The sequence below is a fragment of the Castor canadensis genome, chromosome 1 (assembly GCF_047511655.1).
Source record: "Castor canadensis chromosome 1, mCasCan1.hap1v2, whole genome shotgun sequence".
In the NCBI taxonomy this organism is placed as follows: domain Eukaryota; kingdom Metazoa; phylum Chordata; class Mammalia; order Rodentia; family Castoridae; genus Castor; species Castor canadensis.
The window spans coordinates 9,658,434-9,677,088 of NC_133386.1; the positions used below are offsets into that span (position 1 = coordinate 9,658,434).

The 18,655-nt window shown below is 44.8% G+C and overlaps 1 protein-coding gene across 2 annotated transcripts in view; it reads right to left on the minus strand.

The window, feature by feature from the left end:
* Positions 1-18,655, minus strand: part of Zdhhc14 (zDHHC palmitoyltransferase 14) — a 255,556-nt gene that overhangs the window by 33,900 nt on the left and 203,001 nt on the right. The window lies entirely within an intron of this gene.

An 18,655-nucleotide genomic window follows, 5' to 3' on the forward strand; every position in this document is an offset into this window, starting at 1 on the left:
GCGCCACCTCTAGTCCATTTTGCTCTGGTTATTTTGGGGATGGCGGTGGGGGGGGGTGTGTGTCTCATGAACTATTTGCCTGATAGCGTTGAACCACCATCCTTCTGATCTCAGTCTCCCAAGTAGCTGGGATTTTAGGCACAAGCCACCAGTACCTGGCTCTGCCCTGTCTTAATGAGCAAACAGAGGCTCAGGGAGATGGAGACTGTGCGCACGTCACCAGCTCAGAGCAGTGGAACTAGTGTGTGAGGCCAAGCCTCTCAGAGTCTCACTCAGGTACTTTGTAATGACAGAATACTGGCTTTGGGTTTTAGTATGCCATTACTGTATGATCCCCTAAGTGCAGACCCAAGGTTCCTCACTTTCGGCATCTCACATTTGTGATTTGCTCTTCCCTGTGCAAGTGATGGCAAAGTGCTTCTCTTTACTGCTCGGCTGATCTACTCAGAATGACTGGGCTGCTCCGTGTCATCCTAATGACCCTCTCAGTCAGACTGCCTGCTGTGTAGCTGGGGAAAACACTTGTAACTTAGCTTCGTACTCGGCTCCTTCCTAAGCTTATCTTCTACCGAATTTTCTTGTTTTACCTATTTCTATGTGCTTTGAAAACATGCAGAGAAGGCTCTGTGAGGTGTGACTACATAAATACAGCATTTCACAGGTGAGCAAGTTGGTCACTTTCCTGACTCTCTGGTCACTGTATTGTAAACCCCATCATCTCATGTTGAATACATGTTTTGAAAAGAGCACAAGGCGACATGAATGAGGTGGTGGCACAGGAACTGTATGGGAACACTGTGGTCTGCAAGTGGCACTGACAAGAAGCTGCCAATGTGAGCAGAGGACATGAGGACAAATTTCAGAGCTCAAAATCATAGGACGCTGATACCCAAAGGCAACTGTTAGTATTGCAGGGCCCCCTGAGTTACTCGTTATGCATGGCCAGTCCCACGTGGCTGGAAAAGCCAAGCCCTGGGTACAAACAACCTCACTGCTGCTGGGGGAGCAGAAGGAAGTTTTAGGGCAGTGAAAACACTCTGGACAATAATGGATACATGCCCTTATGTATTTGTCTAAAGCCCCAGAATGTGCAAGGTCCAAAGTGAACTCCAAGGCAGGCTATGGATTTAAGGGAATACAATGTGTCCATGTAAGCATCAGTTGTCACAAATGTGTCCACTCTGGTAGGGATATTGTTACCGGCCAGGCTGTGTGTGCCTATGGGGTGGGGTTACGCACAGCCTCTCTATACCTTCCTTTCAATTTTGATGTGAGCCTAAAACTGCTCTAAAAAAGTCTTTAAATATTAAACCAGTCTCTGATCTACGGGCTGTACAATGAGGAAAGATTTGAATGAAGTAGTGCAAAAGAGAAAAAAGTATCTGAATCAGCTAGATTTCCCTAAGACTTTGAGGCTGTCTTTTTTTTCTGACTAGAAAATGGGGATGACAGCAGAGGCCAGGAGCAGGAAAGCACCATGCTGGGCTAGAATCTACCACCGACTGTGTGTACTGATTTCCAAACCCAGGAGCAGGAAAATCTCAGGGAAGGACTTGCAGAGCCCAGGGGCGTTGTTAGCACCTGGAAGCCCCCTGCGGTACAAGGTCGTGTGGCCTGTGCTCCATTTCCACTGGCAGCCTCAGCCTTGTATTTTTTGCTGAGAAAATTTAACAATAGCCCAGGGGCTCTGCTGTGCTTTCCTGAGGGAGCAGAAGGACTGAGGGAGGAGGGGCAGACATCTAGACTGGGGCTCCCAGGGCTTGGGAGGCCTCTTGGAAGTCAGCACTCTGATGCCTGGCTCTCCAGCAGCCCTGGTCTGGGAGCTGTTTCCATTTGAAACGTGTACTGTTGAAAACCTTATCCTGGCTGACAAAATCCCACCAAAGCTAAAGGTGCACTGAGTAGTTCTTCCAAGGAACATTTCTCACATCCTCTGCTGATTGCTGAATTCCTGGTGGCCACTGGGTCTGACACTCCCTGGTCCCTCTGTGGACCTGGCCAGCGTGGCCCGGAAGGCTAGAGATGGGCCTGATCAACCACCTCCTGCTCCTAACCCCCACCCTTGGGCTCCTCTCTACCCCGCTCTGCTTTCCTCTCTGCTGGCACCCCCTCTCAGTGTACTGCTTCTCTAGCCACAAACTCTGTGCCTGGTTCAAGTCCCATCTATGATCTGATGATGCCAAAATGGTCACCTCTGGTCTGCAGTGGCAGATTCCTGCTGAGGCATGGCATCTTAGATATGCCTTGTCCCAGAAAGACGTTCTATCACTCCTCCTCAAATGCGAACCTTTCCATACTCCCCTTGTAGCCAGTTACTCAGCCCAGAACCCTACACAACATTGCTAACTCAGTCGTCCCCTCCCTCACATCTAGTCCACAGACAAGTCTGTCATCTCTGTCCCACCTTCTCTGAAAACAGTTGAGTGTTCACTTGTTTTTGTCTGATGAAATACTGATAAAGAAGTAAGCCAAACAGATATTTGTCAGATGGCTGAGTACACCTGTATATCACCAGGAGAGCCACTCCTGTAAGAAGCTGTTCAAGGTCACACAGGTAAGGAGTCATAAAGCTGGGATGGCCCAGCTCCATCCATCTTCAGAACCAGATGACCAGAAAATGCCACACTGCTCTTGCTAAGTATTTTCCATGTACCCAATACCTCCCAGGTGCTAGGAATACAGAAAGGAAATAACAAGATAAGCCTCCATAGCTTCAAAGAGTTCTCTGTCTTATTTGGTAAGGACACTATTTTCAGAGTCTAAAATATTCCTCAGATTCAAAGAATGAACTCCTAATAAACTTTAGTTTCTAAATTCGTCTGCTCTATCACCATGCTGGCAGCACACAACATTCTTTTTTTATGGGCCAAGAATAAAAATGGGAGAAGAATAGTGGAGGCTGTGAGATGGCTGGACCTGTCCCACAGTGGGAGAGGTGTCCTTCTGCTATTAGATACAACATGGCGGGAAGCTGAATTGCCTCTGAATGGTGTAAGTCTGTTTCCAGGCCAGAAAAGTAGACAAGAATTGGGCACAAACTAAGCTGGGGATAGAACGAGTGGCCACAGCTGACACGTGATGCAGCTCCCAGGTATCCAAAGTGAAGCAGTAATTGGCTGCCAGGGCAGACAGACGTCTGGAGGAGGGGAGGGGACCCTATAGCTGGCAAGGCTAGTTGCTTGCAACCACAGCATCTGAGAGGTTTCAAACAAGGTTAGTTTGTGTATTTTCTGTGTGGAAAGCAGAATGGGTGTCTGCAGGTGTAGTAGAGGGGCCTGGGGTTGGTGTGAGTGTGTGTGTGTGTCTTTAAAAGAACACTTTGGAACTGGATCCTGTCAGAAGGGATTATCTCTCCTCTGTACCACAGCATATCTACAGGATTCCTTTTAAAAGAACATGGAGCTATTCCCTGCAGGAGTGCTGCTGAATGGAACACTGGGGGAAGGAGGTGATGGCTGGAAACCCTAGGAGGTTTTTTAAAATAATGAGAGTTCTCTAAAACAATGAGTTTTCTGGGAGTGGTGGCACAAGTCTGTAATCCTGGCACTTGGGAAGCAGAGGCAGAAGGTTTAGGAGTTCAAGGGATAGATAGCCCGTTTCAAAAAACCAAAACCAAAACGAAAATAAAATGTTGGGGGCTTCCTGACCACACCTCCTGTGACCTGCAATGGTCTGAGGACTTGCTTTCCTTTGTTGTCCCCAGGTGACATTTCTAGTCATCTTTACAGCCCTGGCCCACACTCAATAACTATGTATCAAGTAAAGAGATAAATGACGTTCAGTGGAGGCACTGGGCAAGGCTGCTGGAAGGAAAGGTGCTGGGCTTGCCAACCCTAGGGAAAAGCAAGGTCCTCATCATTTGAATACCCTGGCCTGAGTCCCACACTCTCTGATTAAAGGAAGACTAAACTTCAGGGACAGGTAAAAGGCCTTAGAAATAAGTAGACAATTACGAAGATTGGACAGGTACAGAAAAAAAGAAAAAACCCACTGAGATGTGGCAAGAAAAGCATTTGCAAAAGTTGTGCTTGAAGGCTACCAGAGAAAAGAATGAAATATTTTTTGAGGAAAAAAAAAAAAAAGTCAAGAATTTGAAACCTCCCAGAAATTGGACTCTAATGTGGCCGTGAAGTATCCCAGAGACAGGGACCCATCCCGCCTGAGGCCCCGAGCCAGGTTGTCACTCCCCGCACCCCCCCCCCCACTCCAGGCGCTGGCTTTGTGACCTGGGCACAACCCCCACCTTGCTCCACAATAGTGACTTGAGAATCATGTGAAATACGAGGCTAAAAGGCACAAGCTAGAAGTTTAAAACTTCTAATTTAAATGCTAATTGCATTCAAATTAAGTTAATGTTTTTGGAGGTTTGAAGTGGAAAATTACTTTTCTTTCAACCTCAGGCTTTTTTACCCCCTAAATCAGAAGGATTTTACCTTCTAAGGTATTTTTCATTTGTTTTAGGGCAAATGTTGAGATACAGTGGTACACATCGTTAACTGGCCCTTATGGCTCAACATAATTTATAAAGTCACATAATAGGAACATTCAAAAATTAAGCTAAAGGATTCGAGGACCAAGTCTTTTGCCACTAAAGAATTCATGCTGCTCTACCTCCTCTGGCAAGATGTAAGCTGGAGAGACTTGGAAATGGTCTCACCTGCCTCACCCCACCTCTTCTTCCTGCTTTTGTCCCATCTTTGGAGCCTACCCTGCCATGCACCGGGCCTGGGAGAAGTATCATTTAATTCTCACACAGCCTGATGGGGCTTACATGATTATTCACATTTTCCAGGTAAGACACTGCCAGGTGGAGAAGTGCCACTGGAATCAGGTATTAATCCAAACTCTGAGCTGCTGCCTGTGGCTGCCCCCTGTGCCAATTCTCTGCTGGTGGCTGTGCCCAGGACCTGGTCCATCCCTCCTGGAACAGCCACTTGGCTCTACTGCCACAAGGGTAACGAAGGTTCCAGCTCAGCCTACCCACAGGAATGGATGGAGTGCATGGGATAGTCTGCACCAGGACAGCTATTCCCATCAGTGGTCCTGCTCCAGGGTGTCTGCGCTCTGCAGCATGTGGAAAACACCGTGTTGAGTGTGTGTGTGTGTGTGTGTGTGAACACCCATTGTCCATTGAGACCTCTCTGGCACAAGAAGGAGGCCTGATTCTCAGCAAGGCAGATATCAGAGAAGTGAACACTTCTTATGCAGACATGTGGTCTTGACAGAGTTGCTCATGAACGGCTGGGACTTTGGAGTTTGGGGAGTATTTGAGGCCAAGAGAGTATCAAGGAGAAAGTTTCTTTCCCACTCTCTCTTCTCAGTTCCTTTCCTGAAAATGAGTTCTCCTTAATTTGATGGAAAAACAAAATCAAGAAATCATATGCACTAATTCTGTGGCTTAAAGTATTATAGTTCTTCTACATGGGGACTTAATTTCTTCACATAAAAAGTTGGATTAGATAAGCTCTAAGACACCTCTGAGCTGGCAAATTAAATGCAAAAAGACACCGTATTTTATTAGTGCCTGTCTGAGTTCTTCTCATCTTGGGTCCTTGCCAATGTTTTATAAATTAAGATTCTGCAGCTTTTAGCTTCATTTGTTAAAAAAAACTAAAACCTTTCATGTAAAATCAATTAGTTAATGTAGAATTGTTGTCACCTTTATGGTGCAATTTAACAGAACCTTAGTCTCTAAAATGCTCCTCTCCTCCCTCTCCCCTTGGTCTTCTCTGCCCAGGCTCTTCCACCACTTGGAAGGTCTCTGGGTCTCTTTGGACACAGCCTGACTAATGGACAATAAAGGTCCCTTCACTCCCCAAATGGGCAATTTTATACACTGTTCTTCCTTAAATTTTCTAGATCTATCATCTCTTTTTAACTCTGGCTTCCAATGTTGGGGACATTTTGTGCCTCAAGGAGAGATAAGCATGCATTGGAGATGCCAGGATTTTGAACCGAGTTATACTAAGAGTTATATTTGCTGATTGGAAACAGAGATGATTATGGAGCCACTGGGAAAAATGCCTTGCTAGAGAATGTGAGGGATAAGGTAGAAAAAGATGATTTCCATTGTAATACCCTTAATTTCTGAAAGGAGAAGTAAGAAAGGGAATAGAGATACAGTTACATTAAAAGTTGAATTGGCCAGCTAGGATCCAAAGGAAATCCTCCAATTCCCCAATATTGGACTGGGGAGGGTGGTCCTATGAAATAATAAATTTTAATTGGGCAGGAAGAATCGAGTCCCCCCTTTGGCTGTACCTACTGGCAGGACTCTCCCTTTTCATAAGAACAGAGAAAAAGCCCACTATAAGGTCTTTGAGCTGCCTGGAAGTTAGGAGCTGGATTAGTGCTCTGAATCATTATGATAAAGTCAGTGACAGAAGTTCAAATCTGCATATCCTCAAGGAAACAGTCTTAGTCTGCTAGTGGTCCTCAGTGATTCTCCAGCTGTCACTTGTGGGAATGACCTTTACCACCAGCAAGTGCTTAAGTACTGGGTCCATCTCTGCCTCAGGGCCAATGATGACCCCGACCCCAACCAACCCCTTCTCAGCACCAGCCTTACACTACTATCTCATGGTTTCAGAGTCAGAAGGCATGTCTGGGGAGTTCTCCTTAATTCTCTACTGAATAAACAAATTGGCTTAGAAGCTTATGCAATAACCAATCCCCCTCAGAAACTTCCCCATATTCTCTAGAAATTACTGGCCTTGGTACAACCAGCGTACACCCACAGGGCTTGAACACTTGCAGGGCCCTCTGGTTTTCAGTTCTCATCAGCATTCTTTACTGTGCTCATTCTCTACAGATACCTGGAAGCCCAGGAGTACAGCCTAGGAGAGTGGCTCTGAGTTCAACAGAATTCCCAGCATCTAGAAGCTACATTCCTGATGTCCACCTGCTGCTTTTCTGGCTTCCTCCACACCCTTGAGTCTTTTGCTTGTTCCAGTTACCAAGGCCTCTTGAAGCCTCATTCATTTTAAGTTTTAGAACCGAGTTATCTCACAGGTAGATATACACGGGAAGCTCACCATTCTCAGCCTTTTCAGAACCTTTTAGATTGACTACTTATCCATGCAATTGGAAAGTCATATTCCCATTTAGTACATCTTCCCAAAGTAAACCAGCTTCTACGATCTCATAGCTGAGAATCTATGCCATCCAGAGAACTTACTCAACAGTTCAGTGGAACTGATGTCCTCCTCTGAGGAAGCACTCTGTGATCTATCCATGGAGAACCTTTTTAAAAAAAAAAATTTAGAAGCACAAGGCCTTCTTGCAAGACTCTGGAGACATTTCATTTTCTAAGCTGAAACTGAAGACCCAGCTTTATCACTACTAGTATTAAAATAAGACCAGCTTACAGAAGGAGACAAAGTGCAAACCATGCTTTATACTTCTCAAGATGCTTCAACATATGATACATCTGGTGACAAAATTATAATTGTGACAATCACAAAGCTGGTGCTATGACAGGACTGCAAGGGCTGGCATCAGATGGGAGAGGATGGGAACAAAGGCTGACCCAGTGGCCCTTCTCTGCACATGCTTGACAACTTCACCTGGAGGGTGTCTTTTGACCAGGCTGCTACTAATGTTCAGAACAGTCATGATGGTCCCTGGTTTCCCATCTCTAAAAGGTGTTGGTTAGAAGACTCCCAGATGTTCCTGCTCTGACATTCCATAGTCCGAGATCTGGGGGCCACAGGCTCCATGGCTGTCAGGGATCCTGGAGGTTTGATCCAGTTCTTTGGGGACAATGGGGCAGAAGCAAAGCCAGACTCAGATGGGCAGAATGGTGTTTGACACCTCGGAGTCATCTTTAGGGCTCCCATAACTCTTACAGCACACTGTCACTCCACACAGACACCTGACCCCCTTTGGCAGTTGCTGTACCAGCCTTGTGTGTGGCCAGGACTTGAGGGTGTGCATCAGACATTCCAGAATCATCTGGTCTCGTCAGTTCAGGTTTTGGTGATGCATGGCAAACAACAGGCTTTGGCATGCACGATTGGTGTGGAGAGCCCCACAGTCACTCCTGCTGAGCACAGGATGGTGCCATTTGAGGTGCACAGACACTACTGCTCCCAGCTCATCCGCATGCCTTTTACCTAATTGTCCTATAGACACGTCACATCTACCAGGGCCAAACCTCTGTTACACTTCCTCATAAAACTGCTTCTTAGCCCATGGTGCTCACTATCCAGTTGCCTCAGGGAGCAAGTACATTCATTCTTGATCTGTGCCCCTTGTCCCTTCCATCCCTGTGGTCAACAGAACTGGTAATTGCCCTTCTGGTCTTTTCTATCCTTCTGCTCCCTCCCTTCTGTCTGAAGGCCCACATGTCTGCATCCCCTCTTGTATGACTCACAATCACATCTTCCTGGATGCCCAATTTGGTGTGTCCTCTACTTGATTGCCAGGTGGACCTTCCAATGCAAATGCGATCTCACCAGCCCTTTACCTGTCTCCCCTGGGTGGTTCCCACTGTTGAAGGTGCCTGGCCCTCTTCTCACGGGTACCTGCTCTCCATGTGTCTGCAGATCTGAGTGGACTTCAGTCCAGGTTTTCAAATTGAGCTCTTTGAATGCTGGGAAGCCTCCTCTCCTGCCAATTCTCGCTTTTCAAAGTTAAGGTGCCAGTGCGTGTGGTACTGTAGTGCTACCAAACACGAGCATCATGGCACCCTGTTGAAAGGACACTGAACTCTAAATTGCAGGCCTGAATTCAGGTCCTGACCTTTTGCCTATTTAGTGATGTCACTCAGGTAGGTTTCCGGGCCTTGACAAAGTTCTTTCCAGCTCTCATACTATGATCCCAAGGCTACATAAAACTTTTCAAGAATTGAAGTCACTAGTGTCTTCATTACAGAAAATGAGGAAGTGCTGGCAAGCCTCAGCAGAGAAAGTATAAATAAGAATTTACAAGAACTTGAGCTCTTACAGACCTAGACTAGGCCCAGAACTAATTGCTGGCTCTGAAGATAGTCAGAAACTACAAAGTACACATAGATACTCCTACCCACAGACACAGATATGTACAGACTTCTTAGACTCTAAATATAGGGTCACATGAAGCATGCAAGTGCCTCACTGAGTCACTGTGGTCTCATCAGTAACTCTTTAATTACTTTTATAAACACAGGCATCTAGAAAAATAGGCTAAAAGGTCTTTCTTGTGGTTAGGACCAGTTGCATAATTGATGGGATCCACTGCAAAATGAAAACATGGGACAATACATAAAAAAAAAATTATTAAGAATTTCAAGGTGGCTCCAGCCACCTTGGGACATCCACTTTGGGTCCTGTGTGAGCTCAAAGGTTGCACATCCATGCAGCCAGTCATGCCACCAGTCATAGCATTATGGCTGGGAATATTATTTTCTCAACTGTGGCAGACAAACCTCCAGAGGTCCCACTGGCTTTTCTGCCAGAATTTACAGAGGGTTTCTAAGAACAAGGCAGAGGGAGGAAGTTGCAATTAGGAGTTAAAACTAACCACAGCTAACATCCTGTCCACATGTACAACCCTGGAGCAAGTAGACAAATTCCGCCTACACTCAGGCTGAGTGGATGGATGGTCCTTGGAGGGCTGCTGAGCTGAGAGTCCCTGGCTGGGTAGGAAGGGTTCAGACTGCTGTCACTTTTTTGAGCCTGGGTGAGGTAGACTGGATGGAGGTGTGATGGGAACAAGGTAAAGAAGGAAGAAGGATACTGTATCAGGAAGACCAGAGAGGAAAAGTCAGCAAAGGCCCAAACAGCCCATCCTTTTATCTACTGTTTCTAGAGTATCAGAAACCCTGCTTTTAACCTCTAGGGCAGTGGTTTCTGAACTTTTTAAAATTCCCTAATGCTTTGAAAATTTAGACTTAAACTACTGGTCTATCTTCTCTACCCCAAACACACGACATTTAAGATAGGAGTTCCTGAAGCCTGTTCCTAAAAAAGAATGGTGGACATACTGCTTTAGTTCATAGAATCAAAGTGACTTTTTTAACAACCAACTTAAAAGTGAGTTGTTCTAGGCAGGCAGGCACCCACCTACTGCATGGCATGCTAATATCCCATCCTCAGGGTCTTGAAGGAACAGCCCCAAAAGTCCAGCCATGGGCAGGCCAGTGCCCTGGCTCATCCAGCATAGCGTGGTCACTCTCTCAGAACAGAAGTAGCTTCACTTGTGCTTCATTCACTCCAAGATTTTTGTAACTAAGGATGTAAGTCAAGTAGTGAGTTATGACATTAATTTAGTGGGTCATGACCAGCATTAAAAACAAAAAAGAATAGAAGTGAAGGCATTCAGATATCTCGTGGTAGAGGTAAGGGCTGCTTTGTGAGATGTTACATCAGAATTGATATACACTGGGTTCCAGGGACAAATGCATTTCTTACTGTGAGTTGTACAAAAACGTAAGCTGGAAAGCCACTGCTTTATTTAAATTTGTAGCTAGTACATGAGAGGCCCTAAAATATTTGTTGAGTAAATAAATGTATAAATTGTATCTGAAACAGGCCTAAAAAAGTGCTGAGTCGTTTTCAACAATGTAATTTCCATCCTGCCAGAATTCTAGTTCCTGATCAAATTTAATCTTTAAAAACCTATCATTTCTTTTGAAGTCTGAATTTTTTTCCTTTGTACTTCTGGGAGGCTTGAAGGAGGGGGCTGTGAATTTTATTTAGTTTAGACGGGTCGAAGGAAACTTTTTTGCTTTGCAGTTAAGAATACCAACCTGATCACAGAACCAAAAAAAAAAAAGCAAGAGAATACAGAAAAAAACCAAAAAGCTTTCTTTTTTTCCAAAGAGAGAGGCAAAATGGAGAGAAGGCAGATACAGTGAGAGGAAAATAAAATTCTCCTACCTCTTCCTCTCTGGGCAACTGTTGCCCACCCTGGTGCTGCATGTTGTGGGAGAAACACACCTTCCTTTTGGAGCTTATAAGCTGGGTGCAGAGAGATGTTCCCCAAAGAAGCCACAAGTGTGACTATCATGACAGCTCTGGTCAGCGTCCTTAAGGAAGAGTGTGGAAAGTCATGGGAGGGCTGTATATTCCCTGAGGCACCCACACCAAGTTGTTCCCCCTCCAATCTTTCCTTCCCACTCTGCCAGAGTGAGGAAGAATTGAGAGAGAAGAGCCAGAGGCCAATGGCTGGAGCCTGGTGGCATGGAAGAGCATGACACAGGCTGAGCTGGAGCCATGGACCAGGCCCAGACCTCAAAGGCCTTTAGACCAGGCAGAGATTGTGGTCTCACTTCCATTAGTTGTCATATATGCTTGGGGAATGGTCCCTCTAGCATTTGTGCTGAGGCTGGACTGGGAGGAGCAGAAATGGGCATTGGGGGTCTTCCAGGAGATCCCTGCACAGGTAAGGTGAGAGATATGGCAGCTTGTGGCAGGGTAGAGAGAGAAATGGATGAAGCTATGATCCTCTTAGTGAGCTGCAGGACCTGGAAATGGGTCAGGTAGGGAGGTGTGGCAGAGGAAGGTGTCTGCTGTGACTCTTAGGAATGAACCATGTAGGCACTCAATGAGGTGGCAGTCACTAAGGAAGACTGACATGGGGTGTTTGTATCTCCACAAGTGGAGATGTCCAGTAGGCAGCTGCACAGGCAAGTCTGGAGCTCTGAGATGAGATCTGAGCTAGAGTCATAAACTTGAGAGAAGCAGACTTCTAGAAGGCACAAAGGAGTAGGACCCAGAGCTAAGCACACACTTTCCAGATACACAAAGCCAAGAACCTCACAGAATAAAGGGACAGAACAAGTTAAAAAACAAAAGGCACACAGAGGGAGAGAGACAAGTAGAAACAGACTTTCATAAAGTAACTGTGGCTTTTCTGGATATTGAAGAAAAGTATTTTTAAAGCTGAGTTGCAGCTGGACAATTCCAGGCAGAAAAGAGGCAAGCCCTTGACCCCAGGTCACCCCCTCTGTTGGCTTAGATCTGACCTGCAGGCACAAGTCTTGTGCTAGAAGTAGACTCTGGACAATGTTCAATGACACCATAGAGGTGTCACTGACTAATCCAGGACAGAGTGAAGCTGTTCCCTAGAGACTGGAAAATTGTGGTTGAGACTTTCCTGTTGGCAGAACACGCACTTTCTAAAATATCGCATTAGATATGAAATCTCATTCTTGTCAAAATAAATTTTCAAATGAACAAATGCACAGAATAAAAAAGGTATCATACAGTTTAAAATTTACTTTAATTATTTTATGTTATTAGAGTCCTCTAACAAAGCACTTTTTAAAAAGTGCACGTATACGTGTAAATAAGGGTGTCTGATAGAAGTATCCAGAAAGTTTTTCAGGACTGACCATGCAGGGATTCTGCTTCCTGTGATGGTTACAACTGGTCTTTTGATTATGAATTGGCTGGCCCAATTCTCTGCCTGTAGCTGGGCTACACACAGAGAAAGGGTTAGATCTGCAAGGGGGGAGAACTCTGGCAGTAATCATTTGTTGGAAATGAATGAAATGATGTTCTGGCTTTGTAGACTCAGGATGAGAGCTCAGTTAACACAGGTCAGTTCCAAAAGGATGGCTCTGTCCTTGGCACTCCAACACAGCCAGAGTTTGCAGGGTCTGAGACTAAGGTCTGTGTTGATGTTCTCTGCTTTCCGGGCATAGCCCAGCTCAGCCCTGCTTTTTCTCTTTTGATGTGCAGACCTATCCCTCCATCTCTGACTCTAGAGAATGTTGTGAGACTCAGGGGTAACTAACAGACCCTGAAACTTTTGACTACAGAGACAAAACAAGGCTCATTCTTTATGAAGAACAGTTTGTGGTCTGGATTCTTTTTTTTTTGGCATCACTGAGGCACAACCTTAGCAGTTTTTTGCTATAGGTATTTTTTGGCTAAGGTCTCACAGTTTTTGCCTGTGACCTAGACCCCAAGCCTCCTATTTTATGCCTCCCACCTGGCTTGGATCACAGGCATGTGCCACCACTCCTGGCTTACTGACTGAGAAGGAGTCTCACTAACTTTTTGCTTGGGATTACAGGAAAGTCAATTCTTGACTCTTGTGCCAGGTTGAATCCACCCAGTCCAGCCATCTGTGTCTAGCAATATTTAAGGTGAGTGAGCTTCTTGCTGGGGCCTTGATGATGCTAACTCCATGGGAGCATCTAAGGCTACCTCTGTGATGAACCACGATGTTCACCCTGCAAAATTATGGGTAAAACTTCCACATAACATGTATGCATGCTTCCCAGTTCTTTGTCCCCAGAGAATTACTGATGCTTCAAACAAACCCTGGTTCCACTAGGTCCACCTAAGGTCCCATGATGGCTCCCCGTGGCATCCTGAGGCTCTCCCTCCTACCCATCGTGGCTGAAGCCCTTGCCCAGAGACCAGTCTCTGTACTCCCTGGCTCCCCCTGTGCTCTCCCTGGGTGCCACATCTGAGCACTGTGCCTGTGTGCCTCCTCTGTTCTCTTTGGTGGTCTGGGGAGAGGGGAAGATGCTGCTACAGCAGAACTGAAAAGGGAGTCCTCCTTTGTGGCAGCCATACACCTTTTATTTATAAAACCATGAAACAGCCTGCCAGCTTACCACAAAACTCTTAGTGCTCTTAATGATGTCATCTTGTGAACTTGTAAAGAGCTGGGTAAAAGAGGAGGCAACCATGTTAGTGATGAGGTGACATCTGGGCTAAGAGAGTTGCTGAATGACTCTGGGTCTCCCTTCAGGCATGACTGGCATCCTCTGCAGCTCTGGGGGAGCCTCCGCCCCATGTGGGAACAACCACCCTGTCATGGCCAGCAGCAGCAGTTCCTCTGTCCCATCAGGGCTGCTCTTGGCCTTTCCAAGACCCCTATTCTACAGGATCCACTTATTGCCCCTCATTTTCCCTCCATGTTACCTATTACCCTCCCTATTACCTTCCAGCTCTTATTTCCCCCTTTTTTCCTTCTATGTGTCTGACTTCATAGGCACCAGCTAGCAGCCACAGCCTGATGTATATTGTGTGTTCTGACTCTGTGGAGCTAATCTCAGTGTTTCTGATTCCTCACATCTATTTTAAGCTGCTAGAGATCAAGTTCTAGAGCAAAAGCCAGAAGGATCCAGGTGGTTAAAATGAATTATGTACTTTAGGGACTCATAGGCTCAGGTAACATGCTCATGCTACACTTGAACTCTACCTTTCTTTAAAAGCACTCATTTTTAACATGGGGAAATAACCATGTTCTCAGGAGACAGAACAAACTCTCCTTTACCCCAACCCCATGAATTTACCAAAGGCTTTAGCTCTATTGGTTCCTCCTCTGAAATATTTCTGGGGTACATTCTCATCTTCCCATCCCTTTTTTTTTTTTTTTTGTGCATTAGTTTTTTTTTTTTTTATTTATTTTTTTATTTTTTTTTTCATTTTTCTTTTATTATTCATATGTGCATACAAGGCTTGGTTCATTTCTCCCCCCTGCCCCCACCCCCTCCCTTACCACCCACTCCACCCCCTCCCGCTCCCCCCCCTCAATACCCAGCAGAAACTATTTTGCCCTTATCTCTAATTTTGTTGTAGAGAGAGTATAAGCAATAATAGGAAGGAACAAGGGGTTTTGCTGGTTGAGATAAGGATAGCTATACAGGGCATTGACTCACATTGATTTCCTGTGCGTGGGTGTTACCTTCTAGGTTAATTCTTTTTGATCTAACCTTTTCTCTAGTACCTGGTCCCCTTTTCCTATTGGCCTCAGTTGCTTTTAAGGTATCTGCTTTAGTTTCTCTGCATTAAGGGCAACAAATGCTAGCTAGTTTTTTAGGTGTCTTACCTATCCTCACCCCTCCCTTGTGTGCTCTCGCTTTTATCATGTGCTCATAGTCCAATCCCCTTGTTGTGTTTGCCCTTGATCTAATGTCCACATATGAGGGAGAACATACGATTTTTGGTCTTTTGGGCCAGGCTAACCTCACTCAGAATGATGTTCTCCAATTCCATCCATTTACCAGCCAATGATAACATTTCGTTCTTCTTCATGGCTGCATAAAATTCCATTGTGTATAGATACCACATTTTCTTAATCCATTCATCAGTGCTGGGGCATCTTGGTCAGGGCCATGGTCACCTATCCCAGCCCTGTGGTCACAGACCTAATATGTCTCCGGGCTCTGTCCTACCACCATCCAATTCACATTGCAATGGACACAGGATGCTTTCTGAAACCCCCATTTAATAGTCACTCACCCTCTGTCCTCAAGATAAGATGGGAACTCCCTAGTACAGCTTGTAAGGCACCAGCTTCCCTCCATCCCTGCTTTAAGCCTCTGTGCTGTGTATCTATTAGCTACACTTAGTCCCTTGCCCCACCTGCCTGTTTCTGTCCCAGGTTTTTCACAGCGTGTCCTTCCAGCCACCCAATTGCCTATCTACTGGTCTGCCTCCCATGCCCTGCTAACTGGAATTTACCCCTTGGGCCTCAGATTGGATGCTCCTTCCTGGTGCTGGGTGTCTCTCTTGCAACCTGTACTTTCCCATATGCCATTTACTTCCCTGTACACAGTGCTTGCTAATCAACCTGTGTTCCTCCACAGTAACCCGGAAGCTCTTTCAGCAGGTCTGTGGTGGTCACATTAACCACTGTCTCCCAGTGACCACCCAGCACAGAATCAGACACAACCAACGTCATCCATAGTTTTAAGTAGATGAGCGAAGGAAGTGCTTGCTGGCTATGTGTGCATCTCTGAGACATCCTAGACCTGGGGCTCACTGCTTCCCTGAGCGTGGTGTGCAGTAATCTTGTGCACATACTGGTAGATTTCTGTCCTACAGCAAAGTGTCAGCATGATCAGAGATGGAACAAATGTACTGTTTTTTGATCCTTGATGAAAAACAAACCCATAAATCAGCTAGTAGTAAGCAAAGGTTTTCTAAGCCTAAACCACTTAGTGAAAGAGTAGTTACTTTTATCCATGATAAATGGCATATCACGCCACTATGTCAGTGCAACTTAACTCGTGAGTCAAGAACAGACTCTCATTTTTGCCAACTTTCAGGGGGAAAGGTATGTGTTACAAACCATTCTAAAAATGGTGTGGAGCTTGGAAACAATCAAATTGTATCATCTTTAAGACAATGCTATAAAAATTCTCTCATTTGTGGGAAGGTTTTAATTTCTTTACACTGAAGTTTCTTTCCTTCCCAATACTTCTGAGTGGTATAGAGGGATTAAGACAAGAACAACTGGGAGAAAGGAAGTCTCAATGCTGCTTAAACAGCACACAGCTGGGTAGCTGTTGTCCCTCCTTTTAAATGACAAGTTAAACCAAGTCACTAAGCACCAGAATCCACAGCCCCCACACTTAAGAAGCCATGTGCTACACACCTGTGCTTGGGTTGAGATTAAAAAAAGAGGAAGAAAGAGAGCCCAAAGTGGTTTGTTCTGCTTTTTTAAAAAAGAGATTGTAGGTGTTTTCTTTTTTTTTGGGTAGGACTGAGGTTTGACCTCAGGGCCTCTAAAAAAAAAAAAAAAGAGCTTTTAAAAATAGCATTACTGAAAGAAATTTTATTATCTATTACTGGAAAAATAAATAACAAACCCTCTGGTGGGGTGGACAGATGCTACCCATATCTTAAGCAGTCTGTTTTCTAAGGATGCAAGAGTACAAACAGGGTTTCCTAATCTTTTCTGTGTTATGAACCCCTTCAGTAGTCTGGTGAGGTCCATGGCTTTCTTTCCAGAATGTCTGAAATACTTAAAATATATTAGGTGGCAGAAGAGATCAGTAATAAAGAAATACTGTTTCCAGAGTAATTTTGACATTGTGATATAGTAAGATGCATGCGTATTTACTAATGTGCTAACTAACAACAGCTATGGTTTATCAACTACCTTAATTCTGAAGTAGCAATGGTCTAAATGTGATATTGAGAAGGCTGCAACATTCATAACACCACGTGAGAACATCTGCAGTTTCTGATGGTGACAAATCTACTAATGTGGTTTGTTACCCATATTCATAAGTGGATGAAATGCTCAATTTCATTTAGATTTCAGTGAAAGTAAAGATTGTTTCCCATCCAAGGTTATGGGCCCCTGAATTTCATCTGTGGCATCCAGGCCAGTAATCCTTGCTCTAAGCAACGCTAGAAGCCAGGTTCTTGGTCCCTGGACAGGCGGGGTCCCTGGAAGCCAGTCAGTCCCAGGGAGTGTGTTATGCCCTGTACTGTGGTCACCATCCTTGCCTATCTGTCCTCACAGCACTGTTCCCTGATGACACAGTCATCATCCCTCTTAGGGAACTTGCTCTATCCAGGCCATCAGGATAGATCATTTAACTTTTCCTCATGTTTGGGGTTCACCACTTCTGTGGTCCATCAAATTTCTGGTACCTTCCACTCCAAGTATGCAGCTCACCTCATTAAACTCCTCCTTGGAGCAGAAAGGACTCCAGGGAACTCTGAGAAGGGAAGACCTGATCCAAGGGCTAGAGAACCTTTGTTCACTGAAAACTAGAATGCTCACTGTGCATTTCAGGAGGGGAAACACACCTTCATAGATGCATGTGAGACAAGTTTTTGAAATTTAAAGTACTTAAAACTTGTCTTGACATCTCTCTTCCCCTGGGGGAAGAGCTAGCAAGATGAGCATCTTTGTGCCTTTTCATGGGCCCAGCTGGGTTATAGCAGACATTTACATTCCTTACTCCTCCTGGAGTCTTTAAAACATTTTTTAGTTTGGATTCATCAGCTCTCTCTTTCTACCCCCATCCCTGCATCCACAGTCTCATTCATGTAGACACTAATTGTTGGAGGAACTACAAGCAGGGGGTACAAGTTATTACCTATTCTCACAGGTTAAAATCTTACTTGTCCACCTGCTGCTTGTCCACTTTCTGGCCTGGCTGAGAGTCTCTTTGTTCTGAGTCTGGTCTCTGAGCTCTTACCTGGACCTTCCCAGTTATAGCTGTATGTCTGACTATGGCCAGATCTCTGCCCTTTCTAAATTTAGTTCCGTATCAATGACAGCTCAGACTCGTTGTGAGGAGCAAATAACATATGGAGAACCACCTTCCCAAAGTAAAAAGCCACACATAAGGATGGGGTGGCATTACATAAATGCCATTTTAGTACAAGATGTTTCTATGTATTTCTTTTAGTTCTTTAATCAGAAAAGATAAAAATTACATTTCCATAGGTATGTTACTGGTTTTAAAAGTAAGCATTCTTTCCTTTCCCAAAATATAGTCTTTCTATTTTGCTTAGTCCTGTGTTTAAAATATTTTTAACCTTTCAAAAAATAAAATTTATTGCAACAAGCCAAATTGTTTTCATAGTTTTTTTTTAAATGAACAAACATGTATTAAGCTTTCAAAACTAAAGCACATGGGTTATTGTTCATTCTCAAAGTTTCCAGCTTTAACAGTTCAGTTCTGCCCAACTCCTACAAAGAGTGGGTGGAATTCTGTGAAATATTTATTTCCTAACACCCAACAGAGAACAGCTGGATCAGATGATATACCCACACATGTCTTAGAAGACTCAGAAACTTCAGGGCTGGTAAGGTATGTTTTAGCCTTTGCCTTCCTAATTCCTAAGTCCATCGCTAGAGGTGAATTCTGGTTCTAGGAGACTCAAATCAACAATTAATATTGGACACCCACTGTAAGGCCCTTATGGGTTAAAAAAACAAAATACTTCTTAGAAAGTAGCTGTCT